The 25,907-nt window shown below is 46.5% G+C and overlaps 1 protein-coding gene across 6 annotated transcripts in view; it reads right to left on the bottom strand.

Annotated features, from left to right (window-relative positions):
* NCALD (neurocalcin delta) overlaps positions 1-25,907 on the bottom strand; it is a 408,716-nt gene that overhangs the window by 169,736 nt on the left and 213,073 nt on the right. For 3 of the 6 annotated variants that reach the window (XM_084751629.1, XM_084751628.1, XM_084751632.1), the window contains one exon: positions 6,196-6,267. The exons of the other annotated variants lie outside the window; for them this stretch is intronic. The gene's annotated coding sequence lies outside the window, so the exon portion shown is untranslated. The remainder of the gene's footprint in view (positions 1-6,195; positions 6,268-25,907) is intronic. 6 annotated transcript variants of the gene reach the window in all.

Here is a 25,907-nt window from a genome sequence, read left to right as displayed (position 1 = left end):
ATGACAATTAGTGCGGCTCCCATCCTCATCTTGGAGAAACTCAGAACTGACCCAAGTGCAGAGGACAAGTGTCAGCAGAGTGTTCAGGCATGAGTGGGGCATCCATATGGCTTCACGGATCATGTGGAACAAGAGGCAGGAAGACGGTAAGAGCCAGAGGTTGGGGATGAGCACAGTGCAATTGTCTTCTGGACATGACAGGATGACGGCTATACTCATGAATGCGTAGCAGCTGTGAGTGCCTGTCCAAGAAGAAGCCAGTTGACATTCTGTCACGAAAAAGGACAGAGCTCACGAGAACCCAACCTTAGTCAGGAGCTATCGGTAGATGATGACTTCTGGGAGAGGAAGAGTCAGTTTTCTTTAAGGGTGTGGCCTCTGCTAGGTCAACCATGCTCCAGTGGATGGCCCCACACCCAAGAGGATATGGGTAGCCCAAACTGATTCAGTGGGTATGGGTTTTAAAAGGACAGAAGGTAGGGAGGGGGTTGGGGGTGTGGAGAGTGGATCTGGGAGGAGTGAGGAAAACAACTGGATGACGAATATAGTAAAAATACATTGTATTCATGGATGACCTTCTCAAATAATTAATAAAATATTATATTTTAAAAATAATAGCCCCTCCTGATGCTCCTGTGCCCTTCATCACTTCACCATAAATGTATTTTCTAGCCCCTCTGCCCTAGTGCTCCCTCTCGGCTACTTCCTGGAGTAACAGCCTCTTTGGATGATTTTTGCTGGATTTCCATAGCCACTGTGGTCCTACCTTTCTCAGCACCCCTGAGTCCTGTAATTCTGTGCTAATTATCTGAGCCAGCAGGGAGCAATTTTTCAAAACATCCAATTAGCAATTGCACAGAGGAAACTGGGTCCATAATTAATTAGTGAGTCTAGGACACAACAAAGGGAAAAACAAAACCAGGGACATGGAAATATGAAGACTGAAAATGTGTGAGAAAGAAGCAGGCACCCAGGTCCTTCCCCCAAAATGGACAAAGAGTGACTCCACGTGCACACAGATTCAGATCCCTAAGTGGTCCATGGGTCTTAGAGTGTCTTCACCCGAGTCACAGGGTGGCCGCTCATCTCTTCCCCCCCAGCTGAGTGGCTACCTGTGATCTGCTGGCTCTTACCAAAGCAGCTCAGGGGTGAGGGACTTCGGATGAGGATGCGCTGCTAGGCTCATATGTTTAAATGTTTGGTCCCCAGTGGGTGGAACTGTTTGGGAAGGATTGGGAGGTGTGGCCTTGCTGGAGAAGGTGTGTCCCTGGGGGCCAGGCCTTGATAAAGACTCATGTCACTCCTATCATGCTCTCTGTCTCCTCCTTGCTGTTCAAGACGCGAGCTCTCAGTTATTTCTGTGGCATGCCTTCACTCTGCCATCGTGTTGCTTACTTTTCTATTGCTGTGATAAGACGTCCATTCCCCCTTCTGCCCTATTCCCCTCCCCTAGACCTCTGACCGCAGGGCTCACCACCACCACCATATGACAGCCTATCATGTCTTATCTGAATAGCCTGCATCCCCATCCTCTGTGTGCCGCAGGCCTCCCCACCAAGGAGAAGTGATCAGACTGGAGGCACCAGAGTTCATATCAATTGTGTGCTCCACAGTCGTGGAGAATGAGCTGTCCACTGGCTAGATCTGAACAGGGGGTCTAGGCTCACCACATGCATTGTCCTTGGCCGGTGCAACAGTTTGTGCAGGGCCCCTTGTGTCCAGATCCACCGGCCTTGATGGTCTCCTTGTGGGGCTTCTGAACCTTCTGGGGTCTTTCATCCCCTTTTCCATACTGCTCTCAGTGCTCCTCCCAGAGTCCAGCAGCAAGTCCCAGCACCGGTCCTGTTCCCCTACTGGGTGGAGTCTCTCAGAGGACATCTATGTTGGGCTAATATCCACTTATAAGTGAGTATATACCATGTATGTCTTCCTGGGTCTGGGTTACCTCACTCAGGATGATCATTTCTAGTTCCATCCATTTGCTTGCAACTTTCAAGATGTCCTTGTTTTTAATAGCTGGGTAGTATTCCATTGTGTAAATGTACCACCGTTTCTTTACCCATTCTTTGGTTGAGGGACATCTAGGTTGTTTCCAGATTCTGACTATTACAAATAAAGCTGCTATGAACATAGTTGAGCAAATGCCTTTGTTGTGTGGTGGAGCATCTTTCAGGTATATGCCCAGGAGTGGTATGGCTGGGTCTTGAGGTAGCACTATTCCCAATCTCCTGAGAAAGAGCCAGATTGATTTCCAAAGTATCAAGTTTGCATGCTGAGTTGAGGTGTCACTGCTCTGGCAGCTGGTTTATCCCTCTACACATGAGCTACTTTCATGGTGGACAGGTGGCAGTCACAGCAGATGCAAAAGGACACAGAGGACTTATGGGTGACAAAGTGCACATCAGTTCAGTTAGGTCCCCAAAACTCAAATGGTATACTTCATATACATAAAAGGGTAAGCTTAATGCCTTTTCTTTTGCTTAGGGCCACTGACTTGTCTCTAAAATGGGATACATTTTCTCGGGAGACAGGTAGTGGCCTGGCCTATGCATCAGGTGCCACAGAGCCTAGAAAAGGACATTTAGAACTAAAAGGTGAAAGTGTCCATCCCTTATGAGAGAAGAGATGGGACAAAACTACCCACAACAAATGTAAAAACGCAGGTACAAGATACCTAGGGTATTGCATAAATGCTACAATTGGAGTTTATATAAAGTTTAAAAGGTGGAAGTGTCCATCCCCTACAGAGAGGAGGAGTGAGACAAAACCACTTGCAACAAATGTGAAAACTCAGGTACAAGATGCCTAGGGTATGCATAAATTTACTTAAGGCTTAATGCCTCTTTTTTTTTTGCTCAGGGCAACTGGTTTGTCTCCTGAGAAAACGTATCCCATTTTAGAGACAAGCCAGTTGCACTGAGCAAAATAAGATACATTTTTTTGGGAGACAGGTAGCGGCCTGGCCTAGAGAAAGACATTTAGAACTATACAATCTTGTTTTGATTCCAATTAAATACCGACTGTATGTTCTTTGGTAATGGTAATATTATACTTCCTCTTATACCGACTGACCTTTGAGAGAGGTCAAAATGAAACAGACCTGGATGAAAGGGAGACTGCTAACTTAAGTCAGTCTATACGTACATGAATTCAAAGTACAGAACCAGCCTCGATTGTTCTGTGCATCCTGCACACCTCATGCATTTATAGTTTCAGATCTGTATAAGGCTTGTGACAAATCATATACTTTCAGAGCAAAAGAACCGGACACTGATGCTGGATCAGACCCGACAGGATGCATCCTCCAGCATGCTGAGATGCTGACATCCCGCATTCTCCATGTTCCAGCCACAAGGGCTTCGGTTGCTGTTCGTCATCAGAACAGAACAGCTCCCAGTAGAGCTGCGAAGAAAGCTCGTGATTCCAATCGGTCCAGCATTTCAGACCATCCACCCAGGACCTTTATTAAGCCTAGAATTTCTCAACATTTGGAGACTGAACTACAAATGCTGTCTCTAGCTTCTTTAACCATTTTCCCATTTTCATTTGGGCCCCGACACAGGTATTATTCGTCCCAAATCAGCTGGAAGAAGCCTTAAAAAGAGAAAGATGTCCCATTTCCCTTACGGGGGGTGGGTAAGGTTTTGGGCTATCGATGTTTATTTTCATTGGGAGTTGATTATGTTATTATTGGTCTTACTCAAAGAGAGAACAAGATTGGACTCAGGGATTTTTTTTTCTTTGAGAATATAGAAATATATAGGACAAAAGGTAGATTATTGAATCTACTCTTCAACTTAAGGTTTTATTTGCTACTCAGAAAGTTATTTTTAATTCATTGGTATAGAATTTGTATATTGGTGTAAAATAAGTTTAATTTTAATTCATTGTACTACTCAATATTATCACAAGAATATACATTCTAGGTTCAATAGATAGATAAGGTAAAATATTTAGATAAGGACTTCAAAAACCTCACAGACCTACAGATTTTTTTTTCTTTGAGGATTCTTTGAAAATGAGACAGGTTGACCCCTGGCAACACCCAGCCTGTCTCAAAGAGGGTGATGAGCGTCAAGGAACCTCCTTATGGAGATGGCTTCAGATGTGGCAAACCAGCCACTGGGCAAAAAGGTCCTTGTTTTCTGTCACAGACAGAATTCTGCCTGAAATAGGCAAGCTTGGGTACAGGTGGAGTTGATGGCCAAACTCTGTCAAGACAGGGCATGCCCCAGCTCCAGGGCTGATCTCTGTCCTCGGGGAGCAATGCCTGAACCTTCCACACCAACCATAGACAACACCATTTACCTATTCCCACATGATGCCAACAAAGTCTATTTGACGGGAAGGAACAAAGGCACCCAGGCAGAGACAGTAACGCTGCATGCTGACTTGCTGGCGCTGCAGCATGGGGAATATATACGGTCACACACTTCCAGTCCTTTCCCATGACAACCATTAGCAACGAGGTGGGAGAATCCACATCTGGATGCAGATGAGATGTTTTAAAGTCTTACCCTCAAACAATCCATCCTGGCGGTCAGTGGTTTCTATGCCCAAGCGCGTACCCCATATGCCCCGGCCGCTTGAAGGTCCTCAAATACCTCCCCACAGAAACAAGCAACTGCTACAGGTGTAAGGGATAAGAGAGTTGACCCTGGGGCACCTTTGGGCCAGTTTCCTACCTACCATTTATTTTATGCAAGCTATTGATATAATCAAGTTAGAAATGGCAAATTTTGGAATTTCTGCTTAAATCCTATTGACAAGTCTTTCATTCTGTTACTTTTACTCCGTGTGTGTGTGTGTGTGTGTGTGTGTGTGTGTGTGTGTGTGTGGTTTTTTTCCCCAGTAGTGGCCATGGTAGATGGTGATCTAACCCTGTGGGAGTCCAAATCGAAAATAGACTTAGATTCAAGAGCTTCAGTATTTCCTCTGAGCAGCATGTGATGGATTTAAAAACGGATTTGAGCTTTTCACTCAGAAGTTTATCTCAACATTGCTATCTGACAGGCCACTTCAGACTTGTTCAAGCTCCTTCTGTTTGAATTAAGTGGACTTGGATTATATGGATTTTTTTTCCAGCGCTGGGGATTGAACCCAGATCCTTACACTTGTCAGACAAGTACTCTGCCAGAGAGTTCCAGCCCTGCCCAAATTAAGGAAAATTTTGCCACTATCAGGTTGGAGAAAATTAAAGGATTGATCAGGTGGTATTTGCTTATAAGGCTCATATTAGCACAAGAGGATGAGGGATAGGTTTTGTATTAGTAGATTTTATACAATACACTAAGTATTTAAAAAATAAATCAATGTCAATCACTTTTCTCTGTTGTAATTAAGGCAAGTCAATTCTGTTGGTGCTAAAGTTTGATCAATATTCAAACAGACAGGGGCTGCTAGCTATAGAACAATCAGTCCCATGTGTGGAAATGTGCTTCTTATGCAGCAGACCGTGATGACAGAGGAACAGCCCCAGGGATCCGTCCAGGGCGGTGCTTCTTCAGACATGGCCTGAGGACCAGCCTCAGCAGACCACAACAGGCACATCACCACTCGCCATGGGAGCCATGACAGCAGTCGGACATGGCTGTGATATCCAAGGGTGTGATGAAGGGAACTCCGTCAGCAGACAGGATGTGGAATGTGTTGGCTACTGTTAACGCTGTCTGTCGGGCTTTGTGAGGCCCTAAGTGCTGATCCGGGACAGAAAGGCACATCCTTCCCACAGAGCATCTGAGAAACACTAGCCCAGAGCATTCAAAGCCTTCTAGGAGAACAGTCCTTAAACAGCCCTGAACATGGCAGCAACACAGAAGACAGCTTTACTTTACAAATACTTCCAGTGTCGTGTGAACCATGTGTAACACTTTGAGGCAAGAGGAAGTAGTTGGAAAAAGGAATTTTAGGAATTCATTTTCTAAAAGAAAGAAATAAATCATTTCCTATGTGGTGTGGTGCCACATATTAGCCATATGTTTGTGTAATCATATACATTATGACTTCTTCTCTGGGCTCAATGGCATGGTGAAATACCTTTGGGAGATCTAGTCACGTACAATTAAAGTGATTGAAACGCCAGCTCTTAGCTTTACAGTGACAGGAAGAACACAGGGTTTTCCATTTTTAGAAGGTTAGATTAAATCATACGATATTAAGGGAACATTAAATCAACACAGCATTACAGCAACTTACATAAAAATGCTAAGGATCGGCACCAGGAGGCCCAGAGTGGCTTTCCCTCCACCTTGCGTTGTTTCTTGCTTCCTAAAAAACCAGAATTGACCTCATTAAATATGTTTGTACACATTACCCAAAGGCTACTCGTGTGAGCATTGGAGCCAGAGCCTTCTTTGGCACTGAAATTCTCAAAAGCATATCTTTTAAGAGACATTTAAGCCACTATGCATGTTCTAAACACCGAGGTTAAAACCATAAGATGATTGCAAGTAAACGAAAGCTGTTGAGCCTACACACGACCCCCTCAAAAGTGCGTTACTGTGTTACGACTTCACTGCCTGGCTAGCTAAGTCCCCAATTGCTCGGTCTTTGAATTCATTTCATTATATTGTTCTTGATTGTTCTGTGAGAACCACAGAACTATAAATACATCACACCGTCCAACAGACACATTTGCCATGTATCTGTGACACACAGTTATAATTCATCATCTGAGTCACCGATTATGGCAGCCAAAGCAGTGATTCTCAGCTGAGGGTGAAGTCGTCCCTCCCTGGAGACATTTGACAACGTCTAGAGATAGCTGTCATGACTGACGTCATATTCTACCGCCCTTGAAATGCTCAGCACCTATATGCCTAGGACAGCTCATGCAACAGAATTGTCAAGTTGATTCAAAATGACCAAACTCATATGTTGAAATTTTAGCCCCATGATGATGAAATCTGGAGAAAATGACTAGATTACTAAGTCTAAGTCCTCATCGGTGATGTTTAGTGCTCATATAAAGGGCACCACAAACACACATGCGTGCACACACGCACTCACTCATGCATGCATGCACACCTGGCTGCGGTCATCGCTCAGTTGTGCTAAGGCAAAGGCACAAGGCATAAGGAATTGAATTTAAATGTTTGTTCCTCAGAATGCGAACATGGTGGCAGGCACATGCAATCCTGATGCCAAAGAGGCAGAGCCAGGAAGACGCCTGAAGTTGTTGGCTAGACCGTCAGTCTGGCCTGTGTGGTGTGAGAGGCCTTGGTTCATAAAAAGGGTGGACAGTGTCGAAGCAATGACAAGGTGGGTGTTCTCCGTTTTCTATGCACACCACACCAACACATACCACACCACACCACACCATACATACCACAGGCCGCCAGCCTCTCCGCCACACACACTTGTTCATCCCACCTCCCGTCTGTTCCATAAGACCATTAGCAAAGGCACAGTCTCTCAACTATGAGCCAGGCTCTCCCTAGACACAGAATCTGCCAATACCGTAATTGGAGACTTCACAGCCTCCGGCACCATAAAAATACGAACTTTTATTGTTTATAATCTGTTGAGTTTATGGCATTTCCTTGTAGCAGCCCAGACTAAGGCAGTGACCACTTCAGAGATAGCCGTGTCGATTTCTATACTCTGAAAGGCTGGAAGTTTGATTTTCTTGACTCAAACACCTTGTTAATATGCCTCCCTTTAATAGAAGGAAGCAGTGGGCCAAACCTGCCTTCTGCATCCGACTTAATAGTGAGCCTTGTAGGTGGCCAGGCTTAAGTCCATCTATTTCCATGTCTGTATCCAAGTATTGCCATGACAGATTCTTTTCTGTAGGCCAAGCCAGCCTTGGGCTTGCGATCCTCCTGCCTCAACCTCCTGGGTAGGTGAGATTACAGGCCTGTGTCAGCAGGCTCCACTGTCACAAGGAACTCTTTAAGCAACTCTCCAGGGAAGACGGGGCCAACCGCAAGCCTAGAATATGAGAACTGACCTCATTAAATGGGCCTTATTTAAGTTCTTGCGTGTCACTAGAATCAGGGCTCAAACAAGGCTCCGGGGATGCACTGCGCCCCGAGTGGTGAGTCACAGACAGTTTTAAGGCACACCATCACAGAGCAGCTCTGGAGAATATGGGGGTGAATAATTCTCATTGAATGTGTCCGCTGAATATAGACACGAACCTTGCCGAGATAAGGGTAGAAAGTCTATGAGCTACATTTAATGTCCAATGAGTTCTACCTATCTAGAAGAAACAGGAAGAGTGTGAAATGCTCTACTTTTCAGTTCCCCTGGCCCTTCCCCCACACCTCCAGGGAGACACAGTAAAGCATAAGGAGAAGAGGGGCCTTGTTCCGTCCTCAGACCCGAGAAGAAACTGCCATGAACCCCACCTTCTCTCTTGTACTTGTCTCTCCAGAAGCCCTCTGCAGTCTTGGACTGACTTGCGCGCTATGAGCACCCAATCAGTCCAGTATCATTTCATGACAGCTGGCACATGAGCCTTCTGCTTACTCAACAGAAGAGTCACACGCTTCAGTGCAACATCACGGGTATTTAAATTTTATTTAAACACCACTTATACCACATAGTCACAAATAAAAACACAGCACGGAACCATTTCATTGGTGTATTGGCTTATTGTCTGACCATTCCACTAGAATTTAATATCTCTGCTATCAGGGATTTTTGCCTTATGTATTTTTGGCTGGATAAGGGAATGGATAAAGAAATGGATTCCTACAAAGGGCAGAATTGTTGGGCAACTGTGAGTTCCTTTTATTTTCACACCACGGAGAGGGAATAACAGACTGTGTTTTCTGTTGCAGACTAACTATGCTTTTTTTCCTCATTCGTTCTCTCCTAGGCCCTTTCCGTACATCATGGCGCCTTGCTTTACAGCAGCACTGGTCAGGGTCCAGGTTCTGTAAAGCTTTGTGTTTCCTTCTATCCCTCTAGCTCAGGCCTTTGCCGACACCTTCAGAATTCTCAGGGGACACACACACACACACACACACACACACCCTTTACTCCCAGTGAAGCTGTGTGTGACATCAGAAATTTACAAGCTCACCGTTCTCTGCTGCCCCCCATCCCATCCCCCACTGCAATACTCAACACATTTGTGAAATACTCTTGTGTAATCATTTGGTTATCCCTCCCCCCCCCACCCCCATAAAAGATATCCATGTTGGCTTTGTGTCACTGTGATAAATACCTGAGATCAGTCATCGGACTGAAAAAAAGAAATGTTGGGTTTTGGTTCACAGTTTCAGAGGTGACAGACAGCTAAACTCATTGTCTTTAGGCCCATGGGAAGATAGTCCAACATGGCGGGAGTAGACATTGGAAGAAGCTGTTTGCCTCATGGCATCCGGAAATCAAGGAGAGATGGGGGCTGGCGTGCTCCCCGTGACTTGACTTCCTCCAATTAGATCCCCCTCTTAAAAGTACTACCACCTCTCGCTAGTTTCGTGGTATGGAATTAAATCTTCACTTCATGGGCCATTTGGGAGAGAGCCAAGGGCCAAAGGATAGCCCCACCCTACTGAGTGCGTGAGCTTGTGCCTTCTTGGCCCCCAACACCTGGCACAGTGCCTGACACGTAATGATGCCACAACCATTGCATGTTGAATGGATAAATAAGACGTACTTTCAGGAACATGACCTGCTATCAAATGGGTGGTACAATATCATTCATTCTTCTCGAGGTCTCATGTCAGCGGGTGCTGAGTCAGCACACATCCATTATTGAAATGACTGTTTGCCCGCTTTGGGCACGTGCTCTGCTTGTTGCCACAAGGAGGTCTTGTTCCCAATTGCTAGGAAATTAGCTGCCCTTGTTCTGTGTGGTTTTCTTTGCATGCCCTGATGAAAAGGCAGTTTTGTTGTTTTTGTTTTTCATTGAATGTATTAGCTGCTCTGGGCTTGAATGCATGGTGGGTGGAAAATGGCTGACCTAGACTCATGTGCGTGGCTGATCAACATTAGTCTCTATGTGAGTGTTTGTAAACATCTAGGCACAAACTTGAATTATCCTCTGAATATTTGGCACCCTGTGTTCCCTGTCTCCCAGACAGTCTCTCCCCATTATTATTCCCGAATGATGGCGAGTCTGTTGAAAAATCCCTGTTTGGTGACAGCTGGCCATTTATGAGACATTAAGACTAATACTTAGTAAGCTCTCAGGCTAAAAGCTGTTATCTGATGGCACACCTTCAAATCCTTGCTGAACACAATGTAGTGGTCACTAATGAAAACAGAAGAAAAGAAAGAAAATCCAGTGCAGGAAAAAAAAAACGTAATTCTTCCGAGCACTCTGGAGTGGAGAAGCTGGTCACCTGGGGGGATTTGGGGGAAAGTAGCAATTTCTTGGGGATCCAGTAAAAGCAGTCCTCACAAAGGGAGCTAAAGCCAGACGCTCATCCTCAGAGCATTAGCACTAGCCACAAACTCAAGTCCACTCATAGACTTCACTCTAAAGTAATTTCTTTTTATTATTTTTCTTTTACTGAAAATAGATTGTTCTCTCATATAATACATCCCAAACACAGTTCCCCCCCCCCTCTTTCCAGGCACCCTCCCCTCTCCTCCCCCCCTCTTTCCAGGCGCCCTCCCCTCCCCTCCCCCTCTCCTCTTTCCAGGCACCCTCCCCTCCCCTCCCCCCTCTTTCCAGGCGCCCTCCCCTCCCCTCCCCCTCCCCTCTTTCCAGGTGCCCTCCCCTCCCCTCCCCCTCCCCTCTTTCCAGGTGCCCTCCCCTCCCCTCCCCCTTTCCTCTTTCCAGGTGCCCTTCCCTCCCCTCCCCCCTCTTTCCAGGCGCCCTCCCCTCCCCCTTTCCTCTTTCCAGGCGCCCTCCTCTCCCCTCCCCTCTACTGTAGACCCACCCCCCTTCTAGCTCCTCCAAGAGAGGACAGCCAAAGGACAAACCAAGATACAATAAGACAAGGCAAAAGCCCTCATATCAAGGCCAAACAAGACAAACTCAATAGGAAGAAAAGAGTCCCAAGAGCGGGCAAAGGAGTCAGAGACAACACACCCATTCCCACATTTAGAAGTCCCACAAAAACACCAAGCTCACGGCAGTAACACATGCAGAGGACCCGGTGCAGACCCCTGCGGGCCCCATACCTGCTGCTCCGCTCTCTGTGAGCCCCGCCTAGTTGATATCCCTTCTGACTCCCTCAGTCTTCCCTTCTACACTTCCATGGGGTTCCCCAATCTATGACGGGAGGGACTCGATGGAGACCCCCACTTAGACTTTCTCTCTGCATAATGTAAAGCAATTACGGCACACGTAGCCTTCCTGCCTACTGCTATCAGAGCCTGCCAGTAGGCAATTCTTCCTCATGTCTGGATTTTTTTTTTCACAAAATTCCCCAAACCCTACAAGAGTCCAGGAGATTTGCTGGCTTATTATTCTTTTGGAAAAACCCAGATGAGATGCCTAAACTTGCACTAGAGAGCCACCTCCCTCTAGACTGGCCCCTGCTCTCTCCAGACAAGAGCTGTCACTGCAAGAATGGCTTCCCCGCTCTCGGACAGTTCATCTGTCCATCACTCACCTGCCTACTCTTCTTTGGGCATGGCATCTGCTACGCTGCATGTGTGAACCTGGGACTCGGGGACCTCCCCACATCAATCAGAATGGAAATCGAACATTCTTTAGGTCTACTCTAGAAGAGAATCACGCAAAGGAATCTTCTGAGACAGTAGGCATAAGAGGGGTGAGGATGCTCTGCGAGGGGCAGTGACAACTAGACGCCTAGCCAGGCAGAACCCTAAGTCCTCAGGAGGCTAGGGCAGGAGGCAAGGCCACACAGGGCTACATAGTGAGAGCCTGTCACAAAGACAACAGTGCTGTGGCTCTTCCCTGTGCCCCCACATTTAAAGAGAGGCGTTCCCCTGTTGGCTTTCACTCTTGCTCTGCTGTCTTTAGCAACACACACTTTCTATGACGGTCCAGATAGGTGTGAGAAAGATTGCCTGCCGTGTCTAGTGATATGACACCCATTGACAAAGATGGCCACATCTAGTGTTATGACATCCATTGAGGAAGACTGCCACGTCTAGTGGTATGACATCCATTGAGGAAGACAGCCATGTCACATGTCACAAAAAGAACGAGCTCCTCCTGCTGCCTGTGCTTAGTGGGTTTAAGTGCACAGTCTTGTTGCAGCCTCCTGGGGAAGCACAAAGGTTGACCTCCAGGGCCAGGAGGGCAATGCCATTAAATTTAAACAGGAGTCCTGGCAGTTCAGGCCTGTCCTGCAGGGCTCCTTAAAAGCAGTTTACTTTCACGCTCTCGAGTCACCCAGAGGAAGCAGATCAGCTGTGTGACTAATTGAACACTTAAATCAGAGAGCCTTAAGAGGGGAAAGAAGTTCAGTTCACATAAACATGGCGTTCTTCTTTGTGAGGCCAACTTTTTTGTTGTTAAATAGTTTTTTGTCTTGCCATTATTTATTTTCATTTTTGCCATTTTCTTCTCACACTAAACTGCTTGGCCAAGAGCACATGAGATTAATTGTTAATTATAAAGTGATGTTTTGATCCCAACACACAAACAAACACACATACACACACACACAATGCTGCCAATGACTATGTCCTATTAACTTGCCTCCAAATCTTGGCTGGCTCTCATCTAGGTCCATTAACAAATTCTGAGCATTTTCTAAGACACTCATATACAGCAGAGTCCCCTTCCTGAAATGTCAATTTCCTGTATAACCAATGAGATGGCTTTTGTGACAAATACCAACAAATTAGAAAAGTGACGCTGCTCCTATCCCAGCAGGAAATCTTCTATGGCAGTGCAGCCCCCACTGTAAGAGATTCTCAGAATTATTCTGAATTTTTAAAAAATCCCAGCGCCCAATGTACAGTAGATTCAATTTTTCATAATAAACAAGCCGACTTGAGAAGTTCGGAGGATGGAAGCACTCAGTCGTTCTCTAGAAACCAATAGCCAGGCTTTTACTTCATTACCAAGTCTCCTATTTTGCATTTTTAAATGCTTTGTTTTCCTAAATGTGATACTTAAATGCAGTTCCCATCTAATCCAGTCCTGTAGAAAAGAACAGATTTTCTCTTCTCCTCTGAAAATTAGAACAAGTGCTCAGCTTTGCCTTTGGGGCTGTATAAACACCTCACGTCAACCATGTCCATGGGGGCCCCCAGGCAAAGCTTTGAGGACACACAGCAGCCCAGTGCCCTCTGTCTGCCAAATGTCTGCAAACATGAAGACTCAGCCATGTAACCAGCATAAACAAGTTTGTATTTTAAGTCAGAGTTTACAGCCTAGAATCCAGGCCTCTCAAAAGCTTAGGAAAGAACTCACTCTGCAGTCCCGGCACCTCAGGGGGGGGGGGGCGCGGGGCGCGGGTGTGTGTGTGCTCAAAGCTGCTTTCCCCAGGCAGGTCCTTTCAGCGGTGGGCGGGGGCTCTGCAATTGCGGTCACTCATAGTCAGACACTTGGCAGCAGCAAGAAAGCTTAGGTTACTTTTCTGCCCTCTGTAGCAGTCTTTGCAAACAGGAAGCAGGAAACACACCTCTGACAACCGTCGCAGCTCAGCTCCTCTGGCAGCTGCCTTAAAGCACTCAGAGGGGAGTGTCATAGGCACTGTCCCCTCAAAGAGCAGTGCCCACTGTTTCATGGTCTCAGCTGCTGCTGAGGGGCATGAGAACTCAGCTGTAGCCAAGGGCTGTCAACTTCAAAATAAACTTATTTACGTACCAGTGTTCTCTCTCTCTCTCTCTCTCTCTCTCTCTCTCTCTCTCTCTCTCACACACACACACACACACACACACACACACACACACACACACACACTATTGTCAAAACACAGAAATTGGTTAAAATAATAAACGTATAGGAGTTGTCATTTGGGAATCACATATAGGCAATGAAGAGCATAAATCAGATTCACTCACATCCTCAGAGGATGCCGACCTCATCCATCCTAACAACGTCAAGGCTGCACTCAGAAATCACGGCTTTGTGAGTCCAACACACAGAAGGACTTTAACCCAGGGCGATCCCAAGAGATGAGGCTAGAGGCAAGTGACACAAACACATCACGAGGAGGCACTCGGGGCTCTTTGAGCTAGGGAAGGGGGTGAGGGTCTTCTAGGAGAGCAGCCACACGCTTCTCCCACAGCAAGGCTGGACAGAGAGGGCAAGGTCGGTGTGCAAGGCTGTGTGTCCACAATTACACGCGGCTACCCCGTGGACTGTCAGCTACCGAGGCCAGGAGGCACAAGGCTGGATGAGTATGGAATTTCCCGGGCCTGGCTTTTCCTAGAATTCCCTATCAGCACAGAGTTGACGCTCTGAGGAACTGACTCAGAACCCCATCACAGTTACGACACGCATTCTACGGTGTGTGAATTTCCCTTGCTCTCCATCTTTCACTCTGTCATCCACACAGCTCTGCCTGCTGGAAGCAGAGACCATGACAGATGCTGCAGGCTGCCTCCCCAATGTTAAATCTACCCCCCCCCCCCCGCCAAGAACCCTCATTTTGTCCAAGGCAGGGACTTTCAGCTGAGGAGGAGCAGGAGGAAGGGCAAGCGAGCCAGCCTGGGTCCTGGATGTGTGAACGGAAGTTCTGTGAATGGAGGTTACATGACAAAAGCCACATGACCTAAACCAAAAGGCTTTTGCCCTACCTGCTCCTGGCCTGTCATGTGGGAATAAATAAACCATTTGCTTAAGCCACTCTAGAAGGGGCCACAGAGGCAAGGAATTTACACAAACACCTTGAGAGTGAGAAATCAAAGCTTGAAGTCAGGCCCCCTGACCTCCTGGCCAACTCCCATACTAAGCGCTGCCAAAGCAGACTGTCCTCTGACGACCACAGGAAGTGCTTTCACAGGGGACTCTCACTGCTGAGCCTAACTGTGGTGGGAATGTGAGGACCCTTGCCAAACTTCCTAAGCCAGGCTGGTGTGCATACCTGTAACCCCAGTCCTGGAAGGTCAGGGGTTATAGGTCAATCCCTACCTACATAGCTAAGTTCAAGGCCAGCCTGGGCAGCATGAGACCCTGGCTTCCAAAACAGAACAAGTGCTTGCTTGCTTTCTCAGCAAGTAGGTTATTTAAGTGGCTTGAGCCATAGTTCAAATGGTGGCAGAGGACTCATTTCCCACCGTAATTTTCTTCTTCTTTTTTCTTTCTTTTTTAAAAATACATGACATTCACACATTCTAATTGCCAAAGCAAGCCAGCCTTGGCTGAAGCAAAGGACACTTGTCTCATTTGAACATAAGTTCTCTCTGGGGTGTCTAAGGGAGAGCCAGGCTTCTTCCCAAATCTTGTTGCAGAGGAGATTTCTTCCTTGGTTTTCTCATTGACTGAGCTATTAAAAGATATCAGAGCTCCCATGAAAGTTGAAATAACTTACCCAGCCAAGAAGAAAGCATACCCAAAGATTGATTCCACGGGGATTAAGGGTTTAGCTGTGAAAAGCAGAAAGGCTTAAACATTTAGAGGAAGATGAAAAATTATAATAATAATAACATTCTCTGACCTCAAAAATAGGAAAGGAGTCTTCTAGGCATATAAGGGTTAACCATAAAAAGAAAGTTTGACATATTTGCAAATGTAATATTAAGGTATGATAAAAAAAAATTTTAAAAGGGGAGATGACTCAGCAGATGAAGTCATTTGCCACCAAGTCTGGGGGTCTAGCTTTGATTCTCAGGACCCACATAGTGGAAGGAGAGAGCACTAACTCTAAACACGTGGCCACAGGTATGACAGGTGCACAATCCCACACTACTTCCTAAATAAATGTAATATTTTAATAAATGTACTATTTTAAAAGTGAAAAAAACCAGACAGGCCAAAAACAGTGTTTAAATTGTTTAAAGAAATGCTATGAATCTGTCATAAAAACAACACGATAGCAAAGCAAGCAGTGGAGGAGAAAGGCAGGCACGGTGAATGGACAGATGAAAAACTGAGCAACTGTGTGCGTCATCAAGAAAATACAAATTAAGCTTACGTGTGGGTGGGTGTGAACTGAAAGCAGCACAGGAGCAATTTCGTCCCACGGAACTGAGCGCGCACATACCCTTCTGAGCAACCCGGCTTCTACAGACACGGTCCAGGGCTGTGGTCTGGCCGATGTGTGCCCTCCAGTGCAAGGGCACTCAGGGCTGTGGGTCCAGCACCTCTCACCAACCCAAAAATCTTTGTTTCTAACTTATCGATATGCAGTTACCTGAGTACTACTTCTTTGAGAGAATATTTCTTCCACTGAATTACTTTGACACACTGACCACAGTGCACTTGGCTAGTACTTATTCATGACCACTTCCAGGTCTTCTGAGCTGCTCTGTATTAATTTTTTTGTAAAATATTTTAGGTATATAGGTAAGGATTCCATGTGCAATTTTTCTGTTTTTAATAGCCATATTAAATATTCCACATATTTCAAAGTGATTATAAGTGAAACTGAGCTTTAACTTCAGTGTGTATATATTACTAGCATAGTGTAGTTGATATTTACAGAGTGTTCTTTTTTTTCATTTTTCTTCTTTCGTCTGTAATCTTGATGAACTCTACTCCTTAATTCTAGGGATGGGGGTAGTGCTGTTAATTGGCTGGTTTGGGTTTTTCTGGTAGACACCACTGGATTTTCCCAGCTGGCCACCATGGTTTGGGATTTTGGTAGACACTACTAGATTTTCCCAGCGGGCCGCTATGCTCTCTGTAAGGAGGAAGCAATTCTGTTCCTCACTTTCTGCTCTGTGTGTTTTTACTGCGTCTTCTTGCTCCCCTGCAATGCACGATTTCTGGTGCTACGTTGAGCGGGAGCCGTGAGAGGGGCGTTCCCACCTTGTTCTCAGCATCCTGGGAGCTGCAGGAGTCTGTAGGTTTTCCTTGGTAACCCAAGGCCCTTCCTTTCTCACCAATGGTTGTTGACTTTTGTCATTTGTGCATCAGTTAGCATGACTATGGTTTTTCCTTTAGATTTTTAAAGAGGTTTCCGTTGACTGTAGTGTTACGTTGACAGTTCTTGTCAGCAGGTCACTATATCTGCTCTAGCTGACGTGCCCTGATGAGCGACACTCTGCAGACTTCCTCCTACAGGTGAGATGTTGATCCACCTTCACTGCTTGAAGAATCTTTTACTTCATTTAAAAAAAATTGACCATTATATGTGTTAGGATGGATTCCCATGGTTAGTTCTTTTTGAGACGTGGCTCAACCTCTTGACTCTGTGCACTGATGTCCTTTGGCCAGTTTGGGCAGTTCTCAGACACTGTTGTTCTGCATGCCTTCTCAGCCTTCTTCTTCACCATGTCTCCTTCTGGCCCCTTGGCCTCACACGTCAGATAAGCGTTATACCCAGCGTGTTAGTTTCCCTGCCATTGCTGGGATAAACAACATGGCCAAAAGCAACTCTGGCAGGAAAGGCTCGGCGTACATACACGTGTACATCACAGTCCCATCATGGAGGGAAGTCAGCATGGGAACTCAAGGCAGAAACTGGAGCAGAGGCCACAGAGGATGCTGTTCACTGGCTGGCTCAGCAGGGGCCACGGAGGATGCTGCTCACTGGCTGGCTCAGCAGGGGCCACGGAGGATGCTGCTCACTGGCTGGCTCAGCAGGGGCCACGGAGGATGCTGCTCACTGGCTGGCTTAGCCTGTTTTCAGGGCCACCTACCTGCCTGGGGATGGCACCTTCACTGGTAGGCTGGGCCCTTCCCGTATCAGTCATTGATCAAGAAAACGCCCTGCAGACTTGCCTATACAGGTCCATCCATTAGAGACATTTTCTCCATCAACGTTTCTCTTTCCAGATTACAAGTTGACAGAAAACATACCAGGACACGTTGACCTACAGGCTGGTACAGCAAAGTGATGTTTTTTCTCCCAAGTTACCAAAGGGAACCATTCCTGCCTGCTTCCTTGGAACTAAACACATACATGAGCAGGAAAGAGGCCCTGTGGCCCAGAGGTAGCCTCTGCTAGGCTTTCTGGCAGTTTCTCTGCTCTGTCTTTCCCTCCAGGGATAGAAGCTGAGGCACCAATGGGCAGAGTTTCAGCAGTCAGCTACAGTTTATTGCAGTGCCTTGCTTTCCTCACCCCAGACCCATCCAGTTTTTCTCCTGGCTTTCTAGCTGTCTCAAGCCCCAGCTGTTTACATGGACATTTTACTTCCCTCTCCTGGGGGACCCGCTTCCCTCAGACTTCTTGTTTGCATAGCCTCTGACCCAGTTCAGCATCTCCTGCTTGTGAGGGATCCCTAATCCAGTTCTGTGACCAGCGCCCTTGTCTACACATACCACGCACACATAAGCTGACAGGTCCACAGGCACCGCCATTTTTGTTGCTCCCCTGGCTAACAGAATCCAGGTCTTTCTTCTCTGCAAGGCAGGGATGAGGGAGACTGATTTTAAAGACCCAGTCTCTTCTCTCTAGGACACATTTCTGCGAGGTCACCAGCTGCTTTCTTGTATGCCTCTCTGCTAAGCCCAGCACAAGGAGGCGGGCAGATGAACGGGTGGGAGGACACATTAACACTGCAAAGCTAGATAAATACAAACATCGAATACTAAAAATAGCCAGACAGCACTAGTCTGCTTTTAGGAATTTCTCTTGTGCCTCTGGGTTGGGGCCGCAGGGAGGGAGAGCAGTTCAGAACAGGCCTGGAAATATGCATGGAGGCAGAAGAGCTTCCCCTGTGGGGCAGAACCACCCCACCCCCTCCCTGAAATGTCTCTCTTTCTGGGCACTCTCTCATTTCCACAGCTCTATTGTAGCTCTCTCCCAGGGCTGCACAGGGCACCCGCTACTCTTACAAGAAGACAGATAAAGTGGCTGGAAAACTGCAGGCTTGACTGCATCTTTTCCCGTCTGCAGAATTTCCAGTTGTTTCCAGAGAAAAGAAAGGTGACTAGGAACCCTGTGTATCCGTCTGTGAGGCCCTGTTACTTCAGTGTGTCACGGCAAGGCCCTTGTTCCCCTGGACACAGCCCCTGGACTCCACGAGACTCCGCTAGGTATGCCTGCGGCACCATGTGGACAAATGACCCTGATTGTTTTGGGGCCAGAATCTCTGGGTTTAATAAAGCCGAGAGGAGTAAGCCTCTTTAATTCTGCTGCAGTTATTTCTCTCTCCCTGGTGAACAATTGCACCTGCCGTGAGTCCATAAGATATACGGGATTGCTAGGACCGAAAGGAAATGCAAACAGAGGGAAGCAGAGCATTCTGTCCTGGATGAGTTATGAGCATCTTTGAATTCGCCATCATATCCCTCCCTCAATCAACAGTTTGCCTCCATCTCATCCCCTCTCAATTGCCCAGTCTAGCTGTAAGTAAAAGGCCTCCATCGCAGTCTCTTCTTTTGAAACCACATCTGTATCCATCCCCTGCTTCCTTCTTGAGTCTGAGGAACAGACTGAGCAGGGAGCATCCTCCTGCGAGTGTCAATTTATTTGTAAATTTGTTCATAAATAAATTTATTTTGTAAAACTCCTTTTCAGCGCATCCACGTCTTTCCGCCACCACTCACCTTCCGTTTTGAGTTTGCCTCTCTGGCTCTCCCTCCACCTCCCTCCATCCCACAGGTATGCCTTCCGCATTGCAACCTTTCCGAGCAGCGTTGCTTCCCCGCCTGCCCATCCTGCCTCCTAACAGGAGGACTCTGATTCCTTCTCGCTGTTCTTCAACCCACCACAGCCAGCCTTCCAAATTGCTTGCCGCAAGCTGCCTATGGATTCCCAATGACCTGGTCCTCTCTCCCATGTATTCTGCCTTTTGGTTCCATGGTAACGCAGCATCCTGGTTTTTCCTGGGACCGGCCTGTCCATTTCCAGGCTTCACTGCTGTCTCCTCCTCTTCCTCTCCTGCCCTTTGTATAAATGAGGGCATTACCACTGTCTAGTGTTGCCAGGTTGTACAAATAAAAATATTGAACTTGCAGCTAAATTTCAATTTTAGGTCAGCATTACATTATTTTTTTTAATATGTCTAAAATTTGTATGGGAATTTTTTTTACACTAAAATAGTATTCCTTTCTATCTGAAACTCAACTCTGGGTACTTCATTTTTGAATCTGACAGCCACTAAAGTTGTTTCTTCAGAGTTTATATCTAATTTCTCCCCCGTGGCCCCAATAATGACTTGTCAGAAAAACCTAAGTCTTCATCTCTACCGTCGGTCTCTGGCCTTCTTCCTTCCCTGCCTCTATCTCTCCCCTCCTCTCATTTCTGAGTTTTTCTGTGGATGTCTTATAGCATTTCTAAATTCCACTGAAAGTGAAATTACCATCTTGACCCCAATCTCTGCTGCTCCTTCAGACCTCTTGTTTCTGTTATTATTTTTCTTCTGACCTCCCAATTACATCGACTCCAGATCTCACTTTCCTCTCTCTACGAGTGGCTAACTCTGGGTTTTACCTTAACCAGCGCTCTCAAGTCTGCTTTTGCCTCTCCATTCCTGGGACTCATGGCTTTGCGGCCACCATTAAACCCTACCAGTCCCTTGAACTTACCTTCAACTAGGCCCATTATCTGTACTCTCTTTACCTGTGACCTCCACATGCTACCATCGAATAAGCATCCTAAACTCTACGTGTGGGTGTGTTGCTTCCTTGGCCAAAGGCGCTCTTGGCTACTGGTTAAGTCCATTCCCAGGCAGTGTTCAGAGCCTGCCACATCTTTGTCAGTTTGTCTCGCTGTGGCCACCTTGGGGACCTTTAGGACACAATCTAAGGCCTTCCTCTGTCTGTTGGCTCATACTGAGACTTAAGTGTAGATCACTTTTAAACGGACAAATACAATTTGGGGGCAAATATAAACTATGTACTGAATTAATAACGTAAGTCTGTTAGAAATAAGCACAACAGTGGCCAGAGAGATGGCTAGGTGGTTAGGAGCTCTTTGCTATTCTTGCAGAGGACCCAGGTTTGGTTCCCAGCACTCACACAGTAGCTCACAAGCATCTGTAACCCCAATTTCCAGGGTATCTAATGCCCCTCTGTGGCCTCTGAGGGTACCATATATACATTCAAACAAAACATTCACATTCACATAGTAAAAATAAATAAATCTGACGTAACTAAGTAAGTAAGTCACCAGGAGCTGCTGTTGTCTGTCAAGTGTGGACAGTGTCAAGTTCACACCAGGAAATGAGCATCACTCTTGCCTTCCTTATGTCACTGTAGCGAAAGCAGCTTAAATAAGGAGGATTTTCTTTTGCTCATAGCTCCAGGGTAGAGTCCATGAAGGGAAGTCATGGTGGCAAGTGCTTTAGACAGGTAGTTACACTGTGCCCAAAGTCAGGAGGCACAGAGAGGCGAATACTAGGCTCCTCCCACTTTCTCCTTTGCATGCAGTCTAGGACCCCAGCCCACTAAAAGGTACCATCCACATTTAGGGCGGCTCACCCACCTCAGTTAATCTAATCTAGATAACCCCTACCTACACGCCCAGAGGTCGGTTTCCATGGTGATTCTAAGTCCCACTAAATTGAGTGGGAAACAGTGCCTCTCTGTTTAACGCTGCCTATAGTCTAAACCATTCTTCTTGGCTGCCTTGATGCCATTCTCAGCCATCTGAGCCTACCTCATATGCAGGCAGCTTGGAAATGCTTGGAATCTCTTGTCCAAGCTCTGGGGTCACTTCTTAAAGCAACGCAGAGGTGACAGCATTCCATCCACTGCAAGCTTATAAAATGCCAAGCCGACACAGTCACCTTATGTTTAATTTGACAGTTCTCAGCATCACTATGGTAGGAAATAAGCTACAGTCAGTAGAACCCTATTTTAAAATTTGAAATTGGATCTTTTAAGAGCAATCGTACTGTGCCACTGTGACGGACAGCAGCGTGGGCCTCGTGGTCACAAGAGGAAACAACCCATGTTCTGTAGCCTGCTGTGCTTCTAGGAAGCCACGTTCAGAAGGAGGTGCGCGGAATGCATCCCAGCTCATGATAGTGCCATCTTGCAATAACCGTATAACTCAGCCATATGCTGAGGAACATGCATGGCCTTCATGAAAACCCCATGAGGTTTGACAACATATACTCCTGAACAGTTAAGGAAGTGAGCTCGGACAACAAAGTTATAGACTACAATAAGATCAAGTTGAAGCCTTCCGCCCTGTCATATTCTGCTAAGAAGCTATGCGTTTTATGCAGGGGTATGGTATTCTCTTGCCTTCCTCCCTGTGCTGCTTTGGTTGAGAAACGCCTGCATAGGCTCAAGTATCTGACTGCTTGGTTTACAGGTGGTGGTGTTATTCGGGAATAAGGGTACAGCCTTGCTGTCACTGGAGGCACGTACTGAAAGTCTGTAGCAGAAACCCACTTTCAGTTCACCCTGTGTTTACTGCTTGTGGTTGGAAATATGTTCTTTCAACTTCCTGCCCTTGCCACCACGCCTGCTACCTGCGGTCCTGCCTCCCCATCACAATTGGCTCTTGGCCTTGTAGCAGCATAAGCCCAAATCGTCTCTTCCTTATGGAAGTTGCTTTTGGTCATGGCATTTTTGTCACAGCAGCAGAAGAATAGCTAACACTTACCTTTGCAGGGAGCCTTTCTTATTTTTAACAACGAGCTTTCAGTGGCTCCTTCCCCATTGAGCATTACAAGGATCCTGCCAGGGGGAAGGCTGATGCATGGACTCACCAACTCCATTGCAAAGCTGAAAGTTTAAAGAACTTAAGCCCAGGCCATGAGCTGGTAAGAAGCCCACCAAGCAGAGGAGCCTTTGGCCCGGGACCACCCATGTTTCTGTGTGCTACATTGGGCTGGATGAGACATGACTGAATTCAACTTTAAGAAATCTTTTTCTTAAGATAAACCCTTAACCTCGTAGCCCCAGAATGGCCTCAGATGTATGAACCTCCCACTTCAGCCTCGTGAGGGCTGCAAGTTCTCTGCACCACAGCTCAGTTCAAGTTAGATAGCTTCATTCCTGAAGGATTAATAACTGAGATCCGGGAGAGGCAGAGAGTGTGACACAGCGTCTGCCCCCATGGTGAAGGCCATGGCAAGTGAAGAGGGAGGGATGGGAAGGGCTCCTGGTAAGATGAAGTCAAGGAGGAACTCCAGAAGGTCAAGGGCACACTTGGCTCTACCACTTGCCGAAGCTTGTCTCTCTTGGTACAAAGAACCATCACAGTTAGAATTAAATCAAAAGTAGTTGAGGGTTCCAGCCCTTTTACTTTTCTGGATTCCTGTTTCAGAAAACCAAGTCAAATTGACTTGTTTCCATGTTCAGTGGGTCCTGGGTACCGCCATCACTGTGTTACAGGCAAAGCATTACCTGAACACGGATGCTAGGACCATGGCAATGGGTGAGAAGGATGCTAGGACCATGGCAATGGGTGAGAAGGATGCTAGAACCATGGCAACAGGTGAGGAGGATGAAGGTAAGGGAACGATGTGAACGAGTAGGGAGAGGAAGCCATGAGACGTCAGTTCCCACACAGAGCTGGGAAGAAGGTGGCAAGGGCTCCACTTTGAGGAGTCACATTTTCCTCGACCCCAGGCACCAGCCCACGTGAGAGACTCTATAATAAGATCCACAGCAGATACATCCAAGCATTCAAAATACTTGGATGTGCAAAGATTCACAGCTGGTCACAGGTTCATAATAACTATGTGCCTCTATCATGGGGAAGATGCTGTGGCATGCTGGGAGTCTGCGGGGCAGCACAGCTCCCCCATCTTTCCAAATAGAGCCGCTTAAAGCCTCCTCTGGCAATCTTAGCTGCACAATAATAGAAAACACCCCAGGCAGAGTGTGAGAGACCAATCTTATAAACAGCGGGGATGGGAAGGTGTAAACAAGAATGGAAAGAAAACATCCACCCTTAAAAGATGCTGCTTTTGACAAGGGGATGGGAATAAGCTCAGTCACAAAACATCGCGGAACAAAAGCTCAGAGAAGTGTTAAATCACACACCAGGTGGCTGCAAGGGACCATTCTGATCTGCTAGCTCCTCCCTTTTGGCATCAGGCTTGCTTTTACATCCTTCTGGTTTTATATGCTTGTGTTGGGTAGCTTGTCTCTCTTTCCAAGCAACATGACCAGAATTTTCAAAGCAGCTGCAGGTTTACCAAGTCTCTTCTCCCTCCACTGACCCTAGCAGCACTAACTTAGAAAACCACAAGCCACAGCATTTCCATCTTCTTTTGCCCCATTCTTAAATGCAGTGAAAAGACAGTGATCTACTCATACTGTGTTTTCATATAATTCTTCTTATAATCAGAATTGTTTATCCTCTCGAACAAGCCTACAGTTGGCTAAGCATGCACTCTTTACAGTGGTTGGGGTGTATGTGGGGGGGGGGTAACAAAAATGAGAAGACAGTGGCTTTGAAGACCACATAGACCGCAGGAGAAGAAAGACTTGGGAACACATGGTTTCAGTTAAGGAGGAAGCCGCCTTTACCCCCCAGTGACAGCGATAAGATGCCTGCTAAACAAGCCTTTATAGGAGGCCACAATTTTGGACAGGGCACATGTACTAAACCTGTGCAGACCAGATCATAACAGAGTTATAGTACCAAATACTATGTAAACAGACTGAAGCCTAAAGTATGTTAGAAGGAAGAGGAAGAAAAAGAAGAAGAGGAGAAGGAAAAGGAGACGGGGAAGTAGAAGAGGAGGAGGAGGAGGAGGAGGAAGAAGAAGAACAAGAACAAGAAGAACAAGAAGAAGAGAAGGAGGATGAGGAGGAGAGAGTGGAGGCCAATGATGATTAAGGTTATTTACAGCAATCAATCAGAAAAGGCCAGTTTATAGAGGCAGGCATGATGAGGACACCCGTCTATTTCTACTCTATAAGATTAGTAAGAATAGTAACTCTGAAATGATCAAGCTGTCCTTTGCTTCTTATTTCCTTCTGCCTTCCCCTCACTGTAAAGTCAGCCCTCTCTGCTCACCCTAATGGAAATAAGATGATGCTAACTGGCTCTAGAATAAGATGCTGATTGGCTCTAGAATAAGATGCTGATTGGCTCTAGGATAAGATGCTAACTAGCTCTAGAATTGTCAGTCAGTCAGACCTCCAAACTAAACTGCTGAATTTGGACTTTGGCATCTCCCACTTGTGCCAGTGCTCCCCAGTGGGTGCTTCCAAGAATGGATCAGTGATGAAGGTGGAACCTGTGGCTGACCACACATAGCCATGGGCTAGCAGTCCTGCTTCTAGAAAGTAGAAAGTGCTCTTCTGTGATGTTCCCCAGCATCCACCTCCAACATTGTCTTGCTCAGTAGACTGGCTCTTGGCCTTGGCCTCCAGATCCATATTGCTTCTCTAGAATTGATTAGTGGCAGAAATGTGCCGTGTATGTTGGGTTGTACCAAGAAGGCTGTATCAGGAACTCAGTGGCTTATCATAACACCCTGTAGACTGTGTTTCAAAGGTGCTCTAGATGAAGTTATACAAACCTTCAAATATCTCAGAATGTGTCCAAGGACTAGCAGTCAGGGAACAGGAAAACTGAGACTGGAGCCCAGGGTCCCCAGATGACAAAGGCTACTGCAGTGACAGCCAGCCTCGGCTGCGCGTGTAGTTTGACTCTCCTGACCACGGAAGTTAAGGTTTTTATTTTTAAAATAGCTCCCAACATAAGCAAAGGCATTTGCAATATGTTTTAAGGGGAGCCAAATGGGTTAAAAAATACTTCCACCATGCTTAGAGTCTGAAAGTTCACCATGGGAGGTGTGTGGCTTTGGGTCTTGAAGTCGTTTTGTCCCTTAGGACATGGTTCTCTTAGGATGGCTAGTTCTCAGTTGGAGCTCACTCAAGGAGAAGACTCAGAGGCTGATGTATAGAAGAGATGCCTGGAAAAAATGGGGGCTCCAGGACAGGCAGAAAAGGAAGATGAGGTGGTCCCAAAGATGGGTGTGTATCCTCTGCATGACAGGCCCCTCCTTTGTGCTCCTGAAATCGGAAAAGGATGTATTGCATTCCATCGTAA

This window comes from Acomys minous (genome assembly GCF_964271855.1).
Source record: "Acomys minous genome assembly, chromosome: 12".
NCBI lineage: Eukaryota > Metazoa > Chordata > Mammalia > Rodentia > Muridae > Acomys > Acomys minous.
The sequence above is the reverse complement of the archived record's forward strand: the minus strand, read 5'-3'. Positions and strand labels throughout refer to the sequence as shown.